General features: G+C 43.8%; 1 pseudogene; it reads left to right on the top strand.

Annotated features, from left to right (window-relative positions):
* Nucleotides 1–3262: 3262 nt before the first annotated feature.
* LOC134382667 (small ribosomal subunit protein eS10-like) lies at nt 3263–3753 on the top strand (annotated as a pseudogene).
* The last annotated feature ends 13659 nt before the right edge of the window (nt 3754–17412 follow it).

The raw sequence follows: 17412 nt of genomic DNA, 5'->3' as shown, positions 1-17412 counted from the left end.
GCTTTATTTCTTCTTTGACCCATTGGTCATTCAGGAGCATGTTGTTTAATCTCCATGTATTTATATAGTTTCTAAAGTTTTGTTTGTTGTTGATTTCTAGTTTTATTCCATTGTGGTCTAAAAAAATACTTGATATCATTACAATCTTTTTAAATTTGTTGAGATTTGATATATGGACTAACATGTGGTCTATCTTGGAGAATGATCTGTGTGCTGATGAGAAGAATGTATATCTTCAGTTGTTGGATAAAATGTTCTGTAATGTCTGTTGAGTTCATTTGGTCTAACGTGCCATTTAAATCCAATTATTTCTTTGCTAGTATTTTGTCTATATGATTTGTCCAATGCTGAGAGAGGCATGTTAAAGTCCCCAACTAATATTGTATTGGGGTCTATCTCTCCCTTTAGAGCAAATAACATTTGAATTATATATCTGGGTGCTCTGATGTTGGGTGCATATATATTTATGGTTGTTATATTTTCTTGTTGCATTGATCCGTTTATTATTATATAATGTCATTCTTTTTCTCTTTTTATAGTTCTTGGTTTAAAGTCTATTTTATCTTATTTAAATATGACAACTCTTGGTTTAAAGTCTATTTTATCTTATTTAAATATGACAGCTCCTGCTTGTTTTTGGTTTCTATTTGTGTGGAATATTTTTTTCCATCCCTTCACTATTAATCTATGTGTGTCTTTACTGGTGAAGAGAGTTTCTTGGAGAAGGCCTATAATTGGGTCTAATTTTTTAACCCATTCAGCTAATCTATATGTTTTAAGGGGGGAGTTTAATCCATTTACATTTGGGGTTGTTATCAAAAGATATTGCCTTATTCCTGCCATTTTATTACATTTTTTGTGGTTTCATATTTCTTTTACTCCTTTCTTTTCTTGTTTATTTTTGCAGTTTTTTTGTAGTGATAAGGTACATTTTCTTTCTCTTTCTCATTTGCATATCTGCTGTACTAGTGGTTTTTATTCTTTCTCCTGTATTCATGATGATAGTTATCATTGTTTTGATTCCAGATGTAGAACTCCCTTGAGAATTTCTTGTAGGGCCGGTCTTGTGGTGAATTCCCACAGTATTTGTTTGTCTGGGAAAGATACTATTTCTTCTTCATTTCTGAGGGATATCTCTGCTGAGTATAGTACTCTTGACTGGCAGATATTTTCATTTAGCACTTTGAATATATTATCCCATTCTCTTCTGGCCTGTAAGGTTTCTATTGAAAAGTCTGCTGTTAATCTGATGGAGATTTCCTTATAGATGATGTGATGCTTTTCTCTTGCTGTTTTTAGAATTCTTTCTTTGTCTTTGACATTTGACAATTTGACTCTCATGTCTTGGGGAGTACCTTTTTGTGTTGAACCTGTTTAGGGATATTTGAGATTCTTGGATCTTGGAGACTGTATCTCTCCCCATACTTGAAAAGTTTTCAGCTATTATTTTATTAAATAGGCTTTCAGTGTCTTTTCTTTTTTCTTCTCCTTCCAGTATACTCGTAATATGGATGTTTGTACACATAAGGTTGTCCATTAGATCTCGTATGCTTTCTTCAATTTCAAAAAAAAATTTTTTTTCTTTTTTCTTTTTGGTCCAACTGGGCTAATTCAAAAAGCCTGTTGTCAAATTCAGAAATTCTTTCTTCTACTTGTACTAGCTTGCTGCTTAAATTCTGTTTTGTTTTTTATTTTATTGAATGAATTCTTCAATTTCAGATTTCTTCTTGGTTCTGTTTTTCTTTTTCTTTTTCTTTTTTCTTTTTTTTTTTTTTTTTTTGACCAGTAAGGGGATTGCAACCCTCAGCATGGCGTTGTCTGCACCATGCCCAGCCCGTGAGTGCAACGGCCTTCCCTATATAAGATCCGAACATGCAGCCTCAGTGCTACCAGTGCCGCACCCTCCCAAGTGAGCCATGGAGCCAGCCCTCTTCTTGGCTCTTTTTAATGATTTCTATCTCTTTGTTGAATTTCTCATTCATGTCCAGGATTATTTTTTTGACTTCATCGTGATTTCTATTTTTTCTTGCATCATGTTGAGTTTTCTCAAGATTGCAATTTGGAATTCTATTCAGACATTTCACTGGTTTCCTGTTGTTTGGGGTCTGGAGAATTACTGTCTTCTTTTGGGGGTGTCATGTTTCCCTGCTTTTTAATGCTAATTGTATCTCTGCATTTATGTCTGGCATTTCATGATGTAGTTGCTTCTTTTAATTTTTGGAGCAGTTTTTGAAGGAAGAAACTCTTACCTATAGAAGTGTTCTATATTGATAGGTTGGGCATGATCGGTTTGATTCTGGGTGAGCATGGTAGTAGGTGCCAACTTGCACCCTGCATTCTCTCCATCAGGACAGGTTGATCTGGCAGGTTTGCAGAGTTGGGTGGGACTCTGAGCTCCTGAGGGAGGTGAGTGTGGATCCAGGCAGCTGGCACACTCCTTGCACACTCTCTGCTAGGGCTGCTGGGCCTGCCTGGTTGGGCAGGACTCTGAGCTCCCCTAGCTCCTATCCCAAAATGGCAATATCCAGCTGCAGCCCAGGACCAAGGGAGGTAGAGGGCTCCGTGTGTACTTCCCCTGCAAAAATACATTCAAGTGGGCTCACTGTCCACAAGGGCCACACAGTTACTTTGCAGCCTAAACTGTAGGCATCTGCAGTGGGAGTGCTGACCACAGAACCCCTGCCTACCTTGTTCCAGCAGTGCAGGGTCTCTCCAGTCTCTGTACCAGTCTCGGTCAGGTGCTTCCTCTGTCTTTTTCTGTTACTGTCTCAAGTTTCCAGATCTTGGGGAGTTTCCTCACTGTTTTGCTGGATTCTGTCATTTTCTCCTAAGCACTGTATTCTACAGGTGACTATCTACTTGTTGCTTTGGACTTTCTTTGCATTAGAGGCAAGGGCTGGCCACCTCTAGTCAGCCATCTTGCCAGAAAAAAACAAACAAAGCAAAACAAAAAAAAAAACCCACCATGAACATTCTCGAACATGCTTTTAGTAGAGAAAAAAATCATGCTTCTTTTGCATATAAACCCAGCAATGGTATTGCTGGGTCACAGGGTCTGCATATATTTACCTTCAGAAGGTCCTGCCAAGCATCTTTTCAAAATGGTTGTACCAGTTTACACTCCCACAAGTGATAAAAGAGAGTTCCAGGTGCTCTGTCACCCTCACTAACACTTGGTATTGTCTTAACCTCAGTTTCTCAACAGAAAAATAGAGATAGCTTTCCAGCCTCAGCCCTGGACCCTGCAGTTGCTGTGACGTTGATGCCCTAGAAGAACCGGATTGCCATTTATGAACTCTTTTTTAAGGAGGGAGTGATGGTGGTCAAAAAAAGATGTCCATATGCCTAAGCACCCAGAGGTGGCAGACAAGAATCTACCCAACCTTCACATCATGAAGACCATGCAGTCTCTCAAGTCTCGAGACTAGGTGATGGAACAGTTTGCCTGGAGACATTTCTACTGGTACCTTACCAACAAGGGTACCCAGGATCTCTGTGATTACCTCCACCTGCCCCGTGAGATTGTGCCTGCCACCCTGTGGGGCAGCCGTCCTGAGACTGGCAGACCTCGGCCCAAAGGTCTGGAGGGTGAGCGACCTGCAAGACTCACAAGAGGGGAAGCCGACAGAGACTCTTACAGAGTGTTGTGCCCCCTGGTGCTGACAAGAAAGGCAAGGCTGGGGCTGGGTCAGCAACCGAATTCCAGTTTAGAGGCGGATTTGGCTGTGGACATGGTCAGCCACTTCAGTAATATCGGAGGGGAGTATTTTGTGATGAATGAACTTATAGACATAACCCCCCCCCCCAAAACACGAAAAACCTATAGTACCCACCACCCAGATTTGTTGTGAACATTAAGTGAGAATATATGTAGATGTCGTATGAAATAATATTTGTTTGGTAAATGGTAGGTATTCATTTCCATTTTGCTAGCCTGGTAAGACAATTAGAAATGTCTGAGCTGGAATTCAAACTCCACACTCTTTCAATCATATCCCACCAGGCACTTCTCAGTCATTTTTAGTGGTCACCAATCTCCACAACCTTTCAAAATTATCTCTTCTTTTAGACTCTGTTCTCCTACATAGATCTGCACAGAGTAGGTGCACTTCCTATATAACTTGAATGATAAGTAGAATTGCAGATCAACAATGTGAAGGGTATTTGTGATTTTAAAGAAAACTTTCCAGTCTTCACTGCAATGTAGTGTGCATCATTCCCTTTACGACACATCTTGTGTTGAAAGTGGCCTTGGCTGCCTGTGCTGATTTCTTCATCTAAAGAGCATAGTTTATTCATGGTGAATCCTAAACTGTCAGTGTCTTCACTTACAGTGCCTTATATTAATAGAGCCTTTGCTCTATAATTTATTCCTTGTCTACCTGACAAGAACAAGTTCCTCTTCGCAAAGAAAGTCAATGAAATTGAACATGAGGAGAGTGTGTTGGTGGCACCGGGGGAGAAATGGACAGAGTGAAGTCTGGCTGTGTGGGCCATGCAGCCCGAAGGCAGGGTAGCATATGCATAATGTGGCTCCCACATCAGAGGTGGCAAGACCATAAAGGCCTATTTGGAAATCCCAAAGAAACAAGGGCTAGTCTAGCATTAAGGCTCCTTTCCCAAGCATCTGATATGTTTGTAAGGCACTGGAATGTTTTAATGATGATTTAATGTTTGTTGGGGGGAGGGAGGAAATGCAGATGAAATAAAAATCAGATTGAAGTGACATCACCTAGAGAGGATGCCCTTCTCAGAGATTATAATTAGACCTGAGCACAGATGTAATACAAAGTTTTCTTTCAGACACACGTAGCTTTGCTTTTGTTCTGTACGTTTACCTTTGATACATTCAATTATGTTGGGCATTAAATACAGGTAAAGGTTACACATAGATGAAAAAAGCAGTTTCAATTTAAAATGTAAAAGTGAGAAAGAAAAGAGATAATCATCATTTGGACCCTGAACAGTAGGGGTGCACATGCGAGAGAAGACCAGTCCAAGACACGTGAATTCCCCCACGACAGGGACTTTGAATTACTCATCATTTTAGCCCTGCCACTTTGCTCAGAGTGACCATCTAATATAAGCCTGATGAATGAATGAGTCATACCTGAAGAAAGGTGATGGGGGGTGACAAAAAGAGACACCTCCCATGGCATGATTTTGAAAAGGACCTGGGTGCCATCTCTGGCACCTCTCAGTGTAGGACCAGCCACTGTGGGTGGAGATGCTGGTCGTGCAAGGGAGGATGTGGGGAGTGTGGGACTGGAACAAAGGAGGTTGGAGCACTTCCACGATCTGATTCCATCATGGACACAGAAATATACACGGAAGTAAAAGAAAAGCTATTAGAAGAGCTAAGAGAGATAATAAGCAAACGTGAAATCATTTCTTAAAATTCTGAAATGATTTGGGATTGTACACATGCCTATGTACAACTTGGAATGTTTATTATGAAACCCTGGTAGAGATAGAACTTTCAGGTATATAAGTGGATATTTTCATTCTCTTCCAAATAAATTGATTGTTAGTGATTAAATGTTGATATTCCTGCCATTATTAATGTCTAGGGCATGATTACTATTTGCTGGGCACTGTGTTGCATATTTCACTTCATTGTTAAAACCACTCTATAGGGTAAATTCATTATGATTTTCATTTTATAAATCGGAAAACTGAGGCAGAGAGAGGTTTAAACAGCCTGATGTCCTCAGCTGCATGTGTTCGGCAGAGCTGGGATTCAAACCAAGGTCTGCCTGGCTTTCAGAGACCCGACGACATCCCGAGTGTCGACATCCCCTGTCTGCTGAAGGACCTATGACCACATTCACAGCACAGATACCCTAGTGGTGCAGGAGGACGCACTCACATCTGGAGGCCATGACCCGGATTCTGTTTCTAGAACTGTGTGATTTGAGGCAAGTCTCTGAATCTGTGTGAATCTCACCGTTCTCATCTGTAAAATGAGGAGAATTCTATCTCCTTCTGGAATTCCTGTAGTCATGGATTAAAATATGCAAAGGCCCCAGACAGGGACTAGTCAACTCTTTAGTGGGGGGTTTGTAATGGCTCATTTTGCTTGTCAACTTGGCTAGGCCATGGTGCCCGGAAGTTTGGTCAAACACCAGTCTAGATGCTGTGAAGGTCTTTCTCAGATGAGATTAACATTTAAATCAATAGGCTTTGAAGAAAGCAAATGACCCTCCACAAAGTGGGTGGGCCTCATCCAATCAGTGAAGGCCTTAAGTGCACGATGAGGTCCCCAAAGAAGAAGGGATTAGGCCTCCAGACTGCATTAGCAACTCTCAGCCGAGTCTCCAGCCTGCCGGCCTGCCCTACAAGCTTGACTTGCCAGCCTCACAATCACGTTTGCCACTTCCTTAAATCAATCAGTCTCAATCTCAATCTCTGTCTCTCTGTGTAAATATGTGTGTGTGTGTATATATGTGTGCATATATATATATATATATATATAAACATGGGGGAAGCGGAGTGAACCGATGCTGCAGGGGGGTTGGGGAAGAAACTTGGAGTGTTTAGAGAAGCCCGTGTGGTACAGGAGAGCAAGGGGGACACAGAAGGCTGTCAGAGCTGAGGCCCTCAGGAAGAAAGGGTCTACTCTTCCCTCACAGCCACTTCCTGACACCACCGTCCTTCCATCCATCTGCTTAGAAGTCTCAGCGCCGCCCAGCACCTCCCTCCTTCTCAGTGAAGCGGAGGCCAGTTCTGCGCGGGAGCGTCTCTCCCACCCTCCCCCTGCCCGTCCCCCTCCTGAGCCCCTCCTGCTGCCCTGCCTGGGCTCTTCCTGAAACACACACTCCTGCGTCCCTCCCACCACCTGCACAATCAAGGTCATGTTCCTCAGCACACGCTGGCCCCGTCCACCTTTCCAGCTATATCTCACCCTGCTGCCCTCCCCACAGGGCCTTTGCACAAACCACACTGTCCCTGGAGATTCCTTCCCTAAATACACCAGGAGCTTTCACACGCCCACGAAGCTCCTCGTGGTGGTCCTGGTCTCGGCGGCAGAGCCAGTCTGCAGTTCCTGTCCCGGCAATTCAAAGCTATTCTGTCTTCAGGGCTCAGTCTACACATTTATCCCGCCCTTTCCACGAGCAGAATTGAGGTCCCCTCATCTTTCTTCCCCATGGTAATTTTAGACTCATATGTTTATCTTCATCACCGCAAGCAGGCTTCTTGAATTCCTCATGCCTCATATCATACCCAGTATTCAGTAGGCACTCAGTAAACATCTGTTGAATTAAATTGAACTGGAAAAGATTGGCTTGGTTTAGAGAGGTGTTTTTTTGCTTTTTTTCTTTGTTTTTTCTATTTAAAAATTGTTTTATTGTGTATGTGTAAAAAAAATTTATCATCTTAAGCATTTAAAAATTTTCAATATTTCAGTACATGTATACATTGTGTATTGATCAAATCAGGTCAATCAACATATCTGTCACGTCAAACATTTATCATTTTTTGTGTTAAGAACATACAAAATCCTCTCTTCTAGTTAACTGAAAATATACAGTAAATTATTGTTAACCATAGTCACCCTGCAGTGCTGTAGAGCACTAGATCTATTCCTCCTATCTAGCTGTGACTTCGTATCTGTTAACCCATCTCTCACTATCCCCCTTCCACTTTACCCTTCCCAGCCTCTAGTAACCAACATTCTACTCTCTACTTTGTGAGATCACCTTTCTCAGCTTCCACATATGAGTGAGAAATGCAGTATTTGTCTTTCTGTGCCTGGATTATTTCACTTAACATAGTGTCTTTCAGGCTCTTGCATGTTTAAGCATGGTCACACAACTGGTAAGTGGCTGACTTGTAGCTCCAAATTCAGGACTCTCCACTACACCACAGCTAATGATGTACTAGGAGTGTGGGGTGGCCTTGGGAGCTCCGTGATTCCTGAGGAGGTGGTGGGGGGACCGTTAATGCCAGAGTCAACCAGGGGCCATCTCTTTGGAGTCCACCCTTAACCTCATTTGGACACAACATTCTCATTGACTGAAAAGGAAGGTCCAGGAGCAGAAGACATGCAAAATGTCAGGGTGTTTCTCAAACTTCTGACATCTCCCCAGTAAAAAACGTATTTCATCTCAGACTCCAGTAAACACATGTGTGAACACGAAGAGAAAATACAAACAATGCTGCCTTTGACTTCATGTGATGCATTCTGGTATCCTCTATTCTGTCTTGTGTTGTTCTATTTAATTCTGGTGGAAATTCACTAAATTGATTTTGGGACCCACTAATGGGATGAGTCCCAGGTGGGAAAACACTGCAGTGATCTGCAACGTGACAACATCCAGTGCGATGACAAGGCTCAGGGGAAGCCCCTTCCCTCGCCCTGTGCCTCCTCCTGCCCCCTTTCTGCCACGCCCCTCCTCTCCTAGTGCAAAGACAGGTGGTTGCAGCTAGCGACCCTCTATGCCTGCCTTTTAAACAAATTGATGGTAAATTTTAATTGCAACTCTAAGCTACCAGAAATTTTATTTATCTAATAACACTAACATTATATGTTATCATGTGATTGAAAAACCAAAAAGAGGTTCTTTTTCTCCTCTAGTTTAACATTTCTGTAAAACAGAAAGTCCAAGGATTCAATTTTGTTGATTGTTCAGGACTTACTACCCTGAGGACTAGATGGATATCATCTTTACTAGGCCCTCAGCATTACAAGAGTTAACCTAAATCCTGGCCACCCCTCCTGTGGGTCTCCCAGTCCCTTTTTCTTAGTCACAAATAATTTTACCATTCGGTCCAATGTAACATTCAAATCCTCAATCTACTTCTTCGTTTGCAGGTGGAGTTTACATTCCACCAAGGCTACTCACCATCCCTGAATCACAAAGTGCTCCTCTCATGTGGCACGCTAAGTAGAGCCTTTCCTGGTAAAAACACTCATGGAAACCAGGAATAATAAACAAGCGGCTCTGCTGAAATTAATAGCAACTCCTGTGTTCTGCCTTCCCTCGTTCCTCCCCTCCCTGCCTGCTCAAGCATTCCAAGTCATCGCTAGAACAGAATGCTCTTGTTTACATTTTTTCTTTATCCAATTTGTTTGGTCCTTTAAGCCCTGCATACCATGACAACAGTTAAAAGCACAAGAAAAAGACTGAGCCAGCTGCTTGCCGAGCCAAACTCTACAGCCAAATTCTCCCTCTGATTTTAAGCCTCTTCAATCATACTAGAAATTGTAACATATTGGTCATGTGTGCACTGAGTGTTTGTATTTGGTGCTTCCGGTCAGAGACTCCTTCAGGAATTATGGGAGGCAGCGTAACTGCGCAGAAAACCAAGGTTGGTTCATTTTTCTAAGGTTGCCAGGATAATTAGGCAGTATACCGCAGAGTTCTACTCCAGCCTATTACCTTTCAACTCCACAGGCATTTCTACTCTGATGTGATGATTGCATTTCTGGGGTAAAAAAACAAAACAGAAAATCTTTGTGTTCTGTAAAATTGTACACAAAAGATAAGAGGCCTCAGGGGCCAGGCAGGGCTGAGGCAGATCTTCAAACCTTACAACTCTAATACCAGAGCCCTAATGCAATAGTGACCATCCTAAGCAAAAGACTTACACAGTTAAAAAGGCATGTTAGATTCCTAGTAAAAAAATACAACAGCAAATGTAGGACTTTCTCTTTTTAACAGGTGGGAAACCATTTGATTCATCAATTCTACTTCTGGATATATCCGAAAAAGAACTGAAGGCAGGATCGTGAACACATATTTGCACACTCCTGTTCATAGCAGCATTATTTACACGAGCCAAAAGGTGGAAGCAGCCCAAGTGTCCATCAGTGGATGAATGGATAAACAAAATGTAGTCTATACATAAAACAGAATATTACCGTGCCTTAAAAGGAAGGAAATTCTGACACATGCTACAACATGGATGAACCTTGAGGACGTTAAGCCAGTCACAAAAAGACGAACACTCTCCGATCCCACTGACCTGAGGTATCCAGAGCAGTCAAGTCCATAGAGACAAAAAGTAGAACGCTGGTTGCCAGGGCCTGGCGATGGGGGTGGGGAGGGAACGGGGGGTTGTTTAACCGGGTGCGGAGTTTGAGTTTGGGAAGATGGAAAAGTTGCGCTGGTGTCTGCACAACATGTGAATGTACTGATACACTTAAAAATGGTTAGGACGGTACATCTTATGTTATGTGTGTCTTATCACAGAAAAACAAAGGTGTGGGTCACTTTATGGAAGGGGATTAACAGTTCAAGGGTTGACACGTGTATTAGTCCATTTCTGTTGCTTATAACAAAATAACTGAAACTGGATAATTTATGAAGAAATAATATTTATTGCTTACAGTTTCAGACCCTGGGAGGTTCAAAGTCCAGGGAACACATCTGGTGAAGGCCTTGGTGATGACAGTGACACAGGGGTCTCACATGGCAGAATGGCAGAGCAGAGAGAGGAAGGGGAGGTGCCAGCATCTTTTAAACAACCAGATCTCATGGGAAATAACAGAGTGAGAACTCACCCACTCCCCCCTCCCACAAAGGGAGGTCATTGACCTATTCACTAGGGATCTGTCCCCCATGACCCAAACAGCTCCCAACACTGCCACATTGAGGATCAGATTCCTACATGAACTTTGTGGGGACAACATATCCAAACACTATCAACACTGCTGAGTTGTAAAGACAAGGGCAAAACGCACACAGATTGAGAACTAAGCAATCATCACTTCCAGGAACGAGAACTGAGAATAGAAGAAAGTGGATGGACGAGCTTGGTCCCCAGGAGCGTGGCCGTGGCTCTGCTAGTGCATAGTGTTCCACTGCTCTATTAATGGTGCTGAACACTAACGAGGGGGATCTCTGTGAATCCGCACATTATACTGACATTCTTCCCCTAGTTACCAGTCCTATATGAGCTAAATCACCTTACAGAAACTCACCTTTAGCAAAGCAGACTACACTGTACTGTCATGACCACATTACTCAATAGACTCATTCTGTCTCCTTTCTACCTTCACGGCATCATGCTCTGCCTAAATTACTAGAAATGCTACACATCAAGGCATCACCCCCCATACCAATCAATCAGAGCAGTCTTCTTGAAGCACAATCTTTAACCAGAAAAAACATTCCACTCTTAGTGGTAAAAATATTATCTTAGATAATCAGGTAGCGCATTTCCACCTGATGCACGCTTGGAGTCATAGACTGTGGAAAATAATAAACTCATCTAGAGGCCTATTGGGAAAAGAATTTATCAATATATATCAAGAAACACCAAACTGTTTCCTTCCCTTTATTTTCATGTGGAATGCATGGTTTTTCTAGGAAGAAAGCATTTCGTGTCTGAATAAGGTCTCATAAAAGACTGGAACTTGTGCACATCAGGGGAGGGAATAAAGAAACCTCAGCCCATTTATGGGATGGAATATTCTACAGTGTATAGAAAGCTTTTAAGACTGTACAGAACATAACCAGTCACAATAAAAAAAATTTTTTTGGCAGCTGGCCGGTATGGGGATCTGTACCCTTAGCCTTGGTATTATACACCGCCTTTAACCAACTGAGCTAACCAGCCAGCCCCACAATAAAAAGAAATCTTCAGAAACAAAGGTATATACTAATTAAATGTATAACATAACCATGACATTTTAAAAATACCTATGACAAGTAAGAAAATTATTGACAATTTAAAAAATGTCTGCACATTTCCTGTCATGATATCATCTAAAAGAACATCTTAGAGGCTATCTATAGTCTACATTTCTGTACGTTAACTATCACACCAGTTTATGTATTATTTCTTATCTCATTAAGTCTATGTAGATAAGACTATAGACTACTTAGTTATGTATCTCCTTAGCAATTTTATTTATCCTTTTGTTGTTGTTGTTGTTTTTGTTTTTTTAAAGATGACCGGTAAGGGGATCTTAACTCTTGGCTTGGTGTTGTCAGCACCACGCTCACCCAAGTGAGCCAACCGGCCATCCCTATATGCGATCTGAACCCATGGCCTTGGTGTTATCAGCACCACACTCTCCCCAGTGAGTCACGGGCCGGCCCCTTGTTTTGGTTTGTTTTTTGGCGGCTGGCCAGCATGGGGATTTGAAACTCCTTAGCAATTTTAGTTATCAATTCCTACCTTTACATTAAAACCAAGTGATTTCTTGTAGGCCCGCCTCCATGGAAGCAGCTAACATCACAAGGATGCTTGATGAGCCTGAAGACTAGGGGGGAATTGGAACTGGATGATTAAATGCATCAGGCTTATAGAGTGTGATGCTGCCTTGCACAGCAGGAGTGGCCTTGCAGACGCCGCGGGCGTATTCAGACTTAACTGGCTCTCATCCCCAGCAGTCTTCTTCCTATTAGGGCTGGCTTGGCCCAGCCCTGTTATCCAAAGTCTGTTGACTGAGACTCCCTCTATCCTTCACAGAATGTGGATAGGTACTGCCTAAAATACCGCTGTCCTCATACGCAGCCCTCCTGTTCAAGCAGCAAAGATTCTCAAATCCCAGTTCTTCTTCCTAGCCTTCCAGCTCTCCATACGGTGACCTTCCGCTACCTGTTGAGTCGAAGTGTCTCCCGCTCCCCCTGCTTTCAGCTGCAGGCAGCCAGTCCTCACATTTCATGCTTGTCATTTTCTCAGGAGTGCTTGTCTACCTTCTTTGCACACGGAAGAGCCTCCTCCTCCCCTCCAAGCCCCAGCTCGCGCTGTCTCTTCCAGGAAGTCCTGGCCAATGGCGCCCACACCCTCCCGGCAGCACCAGCAACTTGGCACTGAGCTGTTCTCTATTTTTCCTTTTCCTCAGCATGCACTGGCTTTCTACTTTCACCAGAGCGCTCCTCCCCGAAGCCTAACAAATCTCACCTGAGTAGCTCAGTTGGTTAGAACACAGTGTTATAACATTGGGGACAAGGGTTCAGATCCCCTTACCAGCCAGCCGCCAAAACAAACAAACAACCCCCCTTAGCTGTGAATACCTCCCTTCCCCGAACTGTACACTGAGGGTTCAAAGAAGAATTGGCCAGTCCTTCCTCTGTTCCTGGGCTAGTCTAGTTACATAAATGCTGTTGTTCAGGTGCCGGTCTCTACTCCTCTGACTCTTTCTACTGAGGCCTGGATTATTTTCATTCCATCTATTAATGATTCACTCAGTTTATGTCCTCTGTGCACTCGAATGAACCGCAAATGCACTAGGAGGACTGCTAGAGTTTTTTTGGACATACTTCTTTTCCCCTGAAGGAGCATACTTTAAACCTCGTTCAAAGACCTTGCAAAGTCCTGTTTGGCTGCAAACTTCTGGCTATTTCATAATGCCACAACTGTCGTAAACAGCCCTATTAATATTTCTATTGATACCTTTAATAGAAAAAAAGAGTTTAGATTATCACCCTGTTGCCCAGTTAGTTGGTATTTCATGGCCATTGTAAAAAACCAGATTCTTCTAAGGCAGTAGAATTCATAAATTTTAATCAAGGCTTCCACACTCTCTCTTCCTGACATCCCCAAATTATAAAGTGATGTCAGTACTGCCAAGAAGTTGAGAAGAAGCTGGTTGGAACAGGTTTCCTTTGACTTGCCCACCTCAGAAACAGTGCATCACTTTGGTTACCTACTCTAACCTTCCATGCCAACTACAGCCAACCCCCCTCCTTCCTGCCACCTCATCCCTACCCAAAGGACCTCATTTCCTCATCCTCCCTGTGGTCCTACGGCTACTAAAATGCTCGTCCAACTTGGAAAGGAATGAAGGATTTCTCGGAGAGACGTCAACACCTTAAGTGCGAGCAGAGAGCTCTGAGCAGCGACTGGAAAACCAGGGCAAGGAGGTGGACGGCAGGCCCAGGCCGGGGCGGGGATCGGCTGCCGCTGGAACCTCGAGCCCTGGTCGCCGCGTCTTTTCGCCTCGGTCAAGGGAACAGCGGCCACCCCCGAAGCCTGGGAAGGTGGAATCTGCCTCTGGGTGGCCGCTGTGGCCGGCTGGTGTGCCGCCACCAGGACGGAGCTGAGTGAGGCGCCCGATGGCGGCAACTGCAGGGGCCAAAGGACACTCCGAGAGCGGCTGTGCCGGGCTGCTGACCCTGATGGGCCTTGCCCGCGTGTGCACCGTGCGGCATCGCACAGCGTCAGCCGGGTGGTCGCTGCTGAGCCACTGCGTGCACCAGTCCATCCTGACGCGGGAAGGCGATGGCCTGCTGTCTCTTCGGTGAGATGCTCACGATGGCGGTAAGGCGTATGGGAAAGCGGATCACAGCTGCAGAAAGACCTGGGTTCAAAACCTCACCCACCACTAACAGTGGCTCGGGGAACTGAGTTTCTACTCTGCATAAGGAGCTCACAGGGCTGTTATTAGGAAGGGCGGGGCTAGAGCAGGTGCAGCTCGGGAACAAGGCAAGGTCTGCGATCTGGTGGGTCTGCTATCTGGTAGGTCTGCGATCTGGTGGGTCGGTGCCTGACCTCTCCCCCAACGCCTGTCCTTAGGGCCTATTCTGGCAGGCCCTAGGCGCAGCACTTTTCACTGATGTGACCTGATCTGCTATACCTTCAGGGCAACTATATGAGGTAGGCATTACTATTCTTAGACTGCAGTTGAGGAAGTTGGATAAATGACTTCCCTAGGGCTATCTGCCCAGAGAGCAAAGTGGGAAACCTGCACATTCCTGGCCTCCAGCTAAGCCCTTTCTCCTAGTTTTCGGGGGCCCATCTCAGGCCCTCCAGGGCTATGCCTCTGCAAGGCCTGGTGTGCTACACCTCCCTTTGTAGGGAGGTTCGAGTTAAGTGTGGGTGTTATTGTGACATCCCCACGTCCAGGCAACTTATCTCTCTTTATAATTGACAGCACGGTTGTAAAGCCTGGGAAGAAAGACCCCCAACTTGGAAAAGAACAACTGTTTAAGTTTAGAAAACACATTTTTCTTTTCTGCCTTAGGTCACTTAAAAAAAAAAATAAGACTAAGACTAATCATCAGTTGATCCAAAATATAAAAGAGCAGATTAATGATCTACCACTTAGATTTTTTTTTTTTAAATATTGGAAAAAAAATAGGAGGGTAAAAGGAGAAAGGGCAAGGCAGAAAGGACAACGTCGGTGCTTTCCTACATCTCCAGGGCCTCGCATCTGCTTAAACACTTTTCAGACTTTCTGCTTTAGGCACTGGTGACTCTTTGCCTAGAGGCACTGTCGGGTTTGGAATGGGCTAGAATGCTGGAAAACAAATGCACCAGAGGGCCCTTACCCAGTGAGGATGGGGCTGCAGATGAAACACCCCAGCCTTCCTTCCCTCCCTCTGCCTCTCTTTGGTTTTGATTTTTGTTTGTTTTGGTTTTTGGCGGCCGGCTGATACAGGGACGGAACCCTGGACCCAGGTGTCATCAGCACCACGCTCTAAGCAGCAGAGCTGACCCGCCAGCCCCTTGCTGCCTCTCTTGCTTGCTCCCCGCAGGTGCTGCCTGGGCTCACCTCCCACGTGAACGACTTAGACTCGTCATTGTCTCAGGGTCAGCTTCTGGATGAACCCAACTGAGGAAAAAGCAGCTTGTAATGAGTCAAAGGCGGAGCTGGACAGACATTTCACCATGGGAGGAGAAGGCCCCTGGTTGAGGAGAACTGCCAGCTCAATCCCTTTTCAAATGCCCCAGAGGTGGGGACATGAGCATTCTTATAAGGAAATCATGGGCCATAAATCTGATTCCAAACAGTAAGTCTTTTGACATTCCTGAGAAATACACAGAATACAAAATGCCAGGAGGAGGAGGAGGAGGAAGAGTAATTACCTCTCAAAGGGAAAGGTCCACTGCTCACAAAAAGTCAATGTGAAAAACGCACGACCTCGGTCTAACTGAGGAAACATCGCACACACCGAAACTGAGGGAGGCACTGGCCGGTGCCCTTCGCAAGTGTCAAGGTCATGAAAAACAAAGAAAAACTGAAGAACTGTAATAGTTTGGAGAAAACGGTTTAGTGTGACAACTGAAAGTAATGTTGGATCCTGAATTGTATCCTGAACCAGAAAAAGTACATTAGTGGGGAAATTAGACTTCTTAACAAGACCTGTAGCTTAGTAAATAGTATTGTATCGATGTTTTTTTTTTTTTTTAATTATACAGCATCTTGTAGCTTATTTACTTATTTATTTATATTATTTTTTAATGGGCTGGCTGGTAAGGGGATCATGAACCTTGACTTTTGTGTTATAAGGCTGTGCTCTAGTCAACTGAGCTAACCAGCCAGCCCTGTATCAATGTTACTGTCCTGGTTTTGATCATTGCACTGTGGTTATGTCAGATGTTAACATCAGGGGAAGCAGGGAGGAGGATATATGGGAACCCTCTGTCCTATTTTTACAACTTTTTGAAAGTCTAAAATTATTTTTAAATAAAAGCTAAAATATACGCTTTCTCTACAAATGATTACACTTTCCAAGACTGCTCTAACATCAGGACTATAAATCACAATTGGGAAAAGCTTGCTGGATTGTTCCTGGTAAAAAAGTGAAAAAAAAGGGAAAAGACACTGCCTGGTCCACTTTTTACCATCATACAAGCTGGAACATCCAGTATTTCTAAGTCCTGTTTAGCGCACTCTTGGAAACATCGTTTTTAAGATTTTGTTTCTATATGGTTCGTCTGAGATGCCCTAGCAAAGTGGGTAAATAGCTGCATGCAGAACTAACACCCACTTGCCAGCCCACGTTAAATGGCAGTTTTGAAGAAACGGAAAATACCAGACTTGCTCAAAGTGATGGTTAGTCTACTCTGAACCTGCACATTATTGCCCTTGAAGTGATGCATGAATAAAAAAACCCAACAATGTTCACATGATGATATATCAGCATCTCTTTTTCTGCAAAGCTATTGATACAAAAGGCACCAACTTTCATGGGTTGCCCTATTTGTCACTTACTTAACTAACATCCATTACATTCCTCCTGCACACCAGGTCCTAGTGCTGCAAGGATAAACAAGACTCAGACCACTCGCTCAGAAGTGTTCACATTCTAACAGATAAAGCCCCAAGTAACCGTGTTTTATGGATACACCGTATGATAGAGGAACATGCAAAATATTTTTTGGAATCTAGGAGAGAAAGGATTAGTTCAGTTGGAGAAGTCAAGTAAGGCTTTGAGGAAGGAGGAGGAGTCTGTCAGGTGCAGAAGGGGGGGTGAGCTTGTGAAATTTCCCAATATGTTCAGGAAGTTGAGTGTGGTAGCATGTGCAGGGAAGTAGGAAAAGGTGGAAGATTCAAGGGCATGACCACGGCCAACGTCAAAAAGTGACCTTGGCTAAACTTCCTCAGAGCACTTAATGCTTAATTTTTAAAATATTAATTATCAGGGACGGCCCGTGGCTCACTCTCCCGTGGGAGAGTGTGGTGCTTATAACACCAAGGCCACGGGTTCGGATCCCTATATAGGGATGGCC

Source organism: Cynocephalus volans, chromosome 7, assembly GCF_027409185.1.
Source record: "Cynocephalus volans isolate mCynVol1 chromosome 7, mCynVol1.pri, whole genome shotgun sequence".
Taxonomy (NCBI): domain Eukaryota; kingdom Metazoa; phylum Chordata; class Mammalia; order Dermoptera; family Cynocephalidae; genus Cynocephalus; species Cynocephalus volans.
Note: the sequence above shows the minus strand (reverse complement) of the source record. Positions and strands in the feature narration are given on the sequence as shown.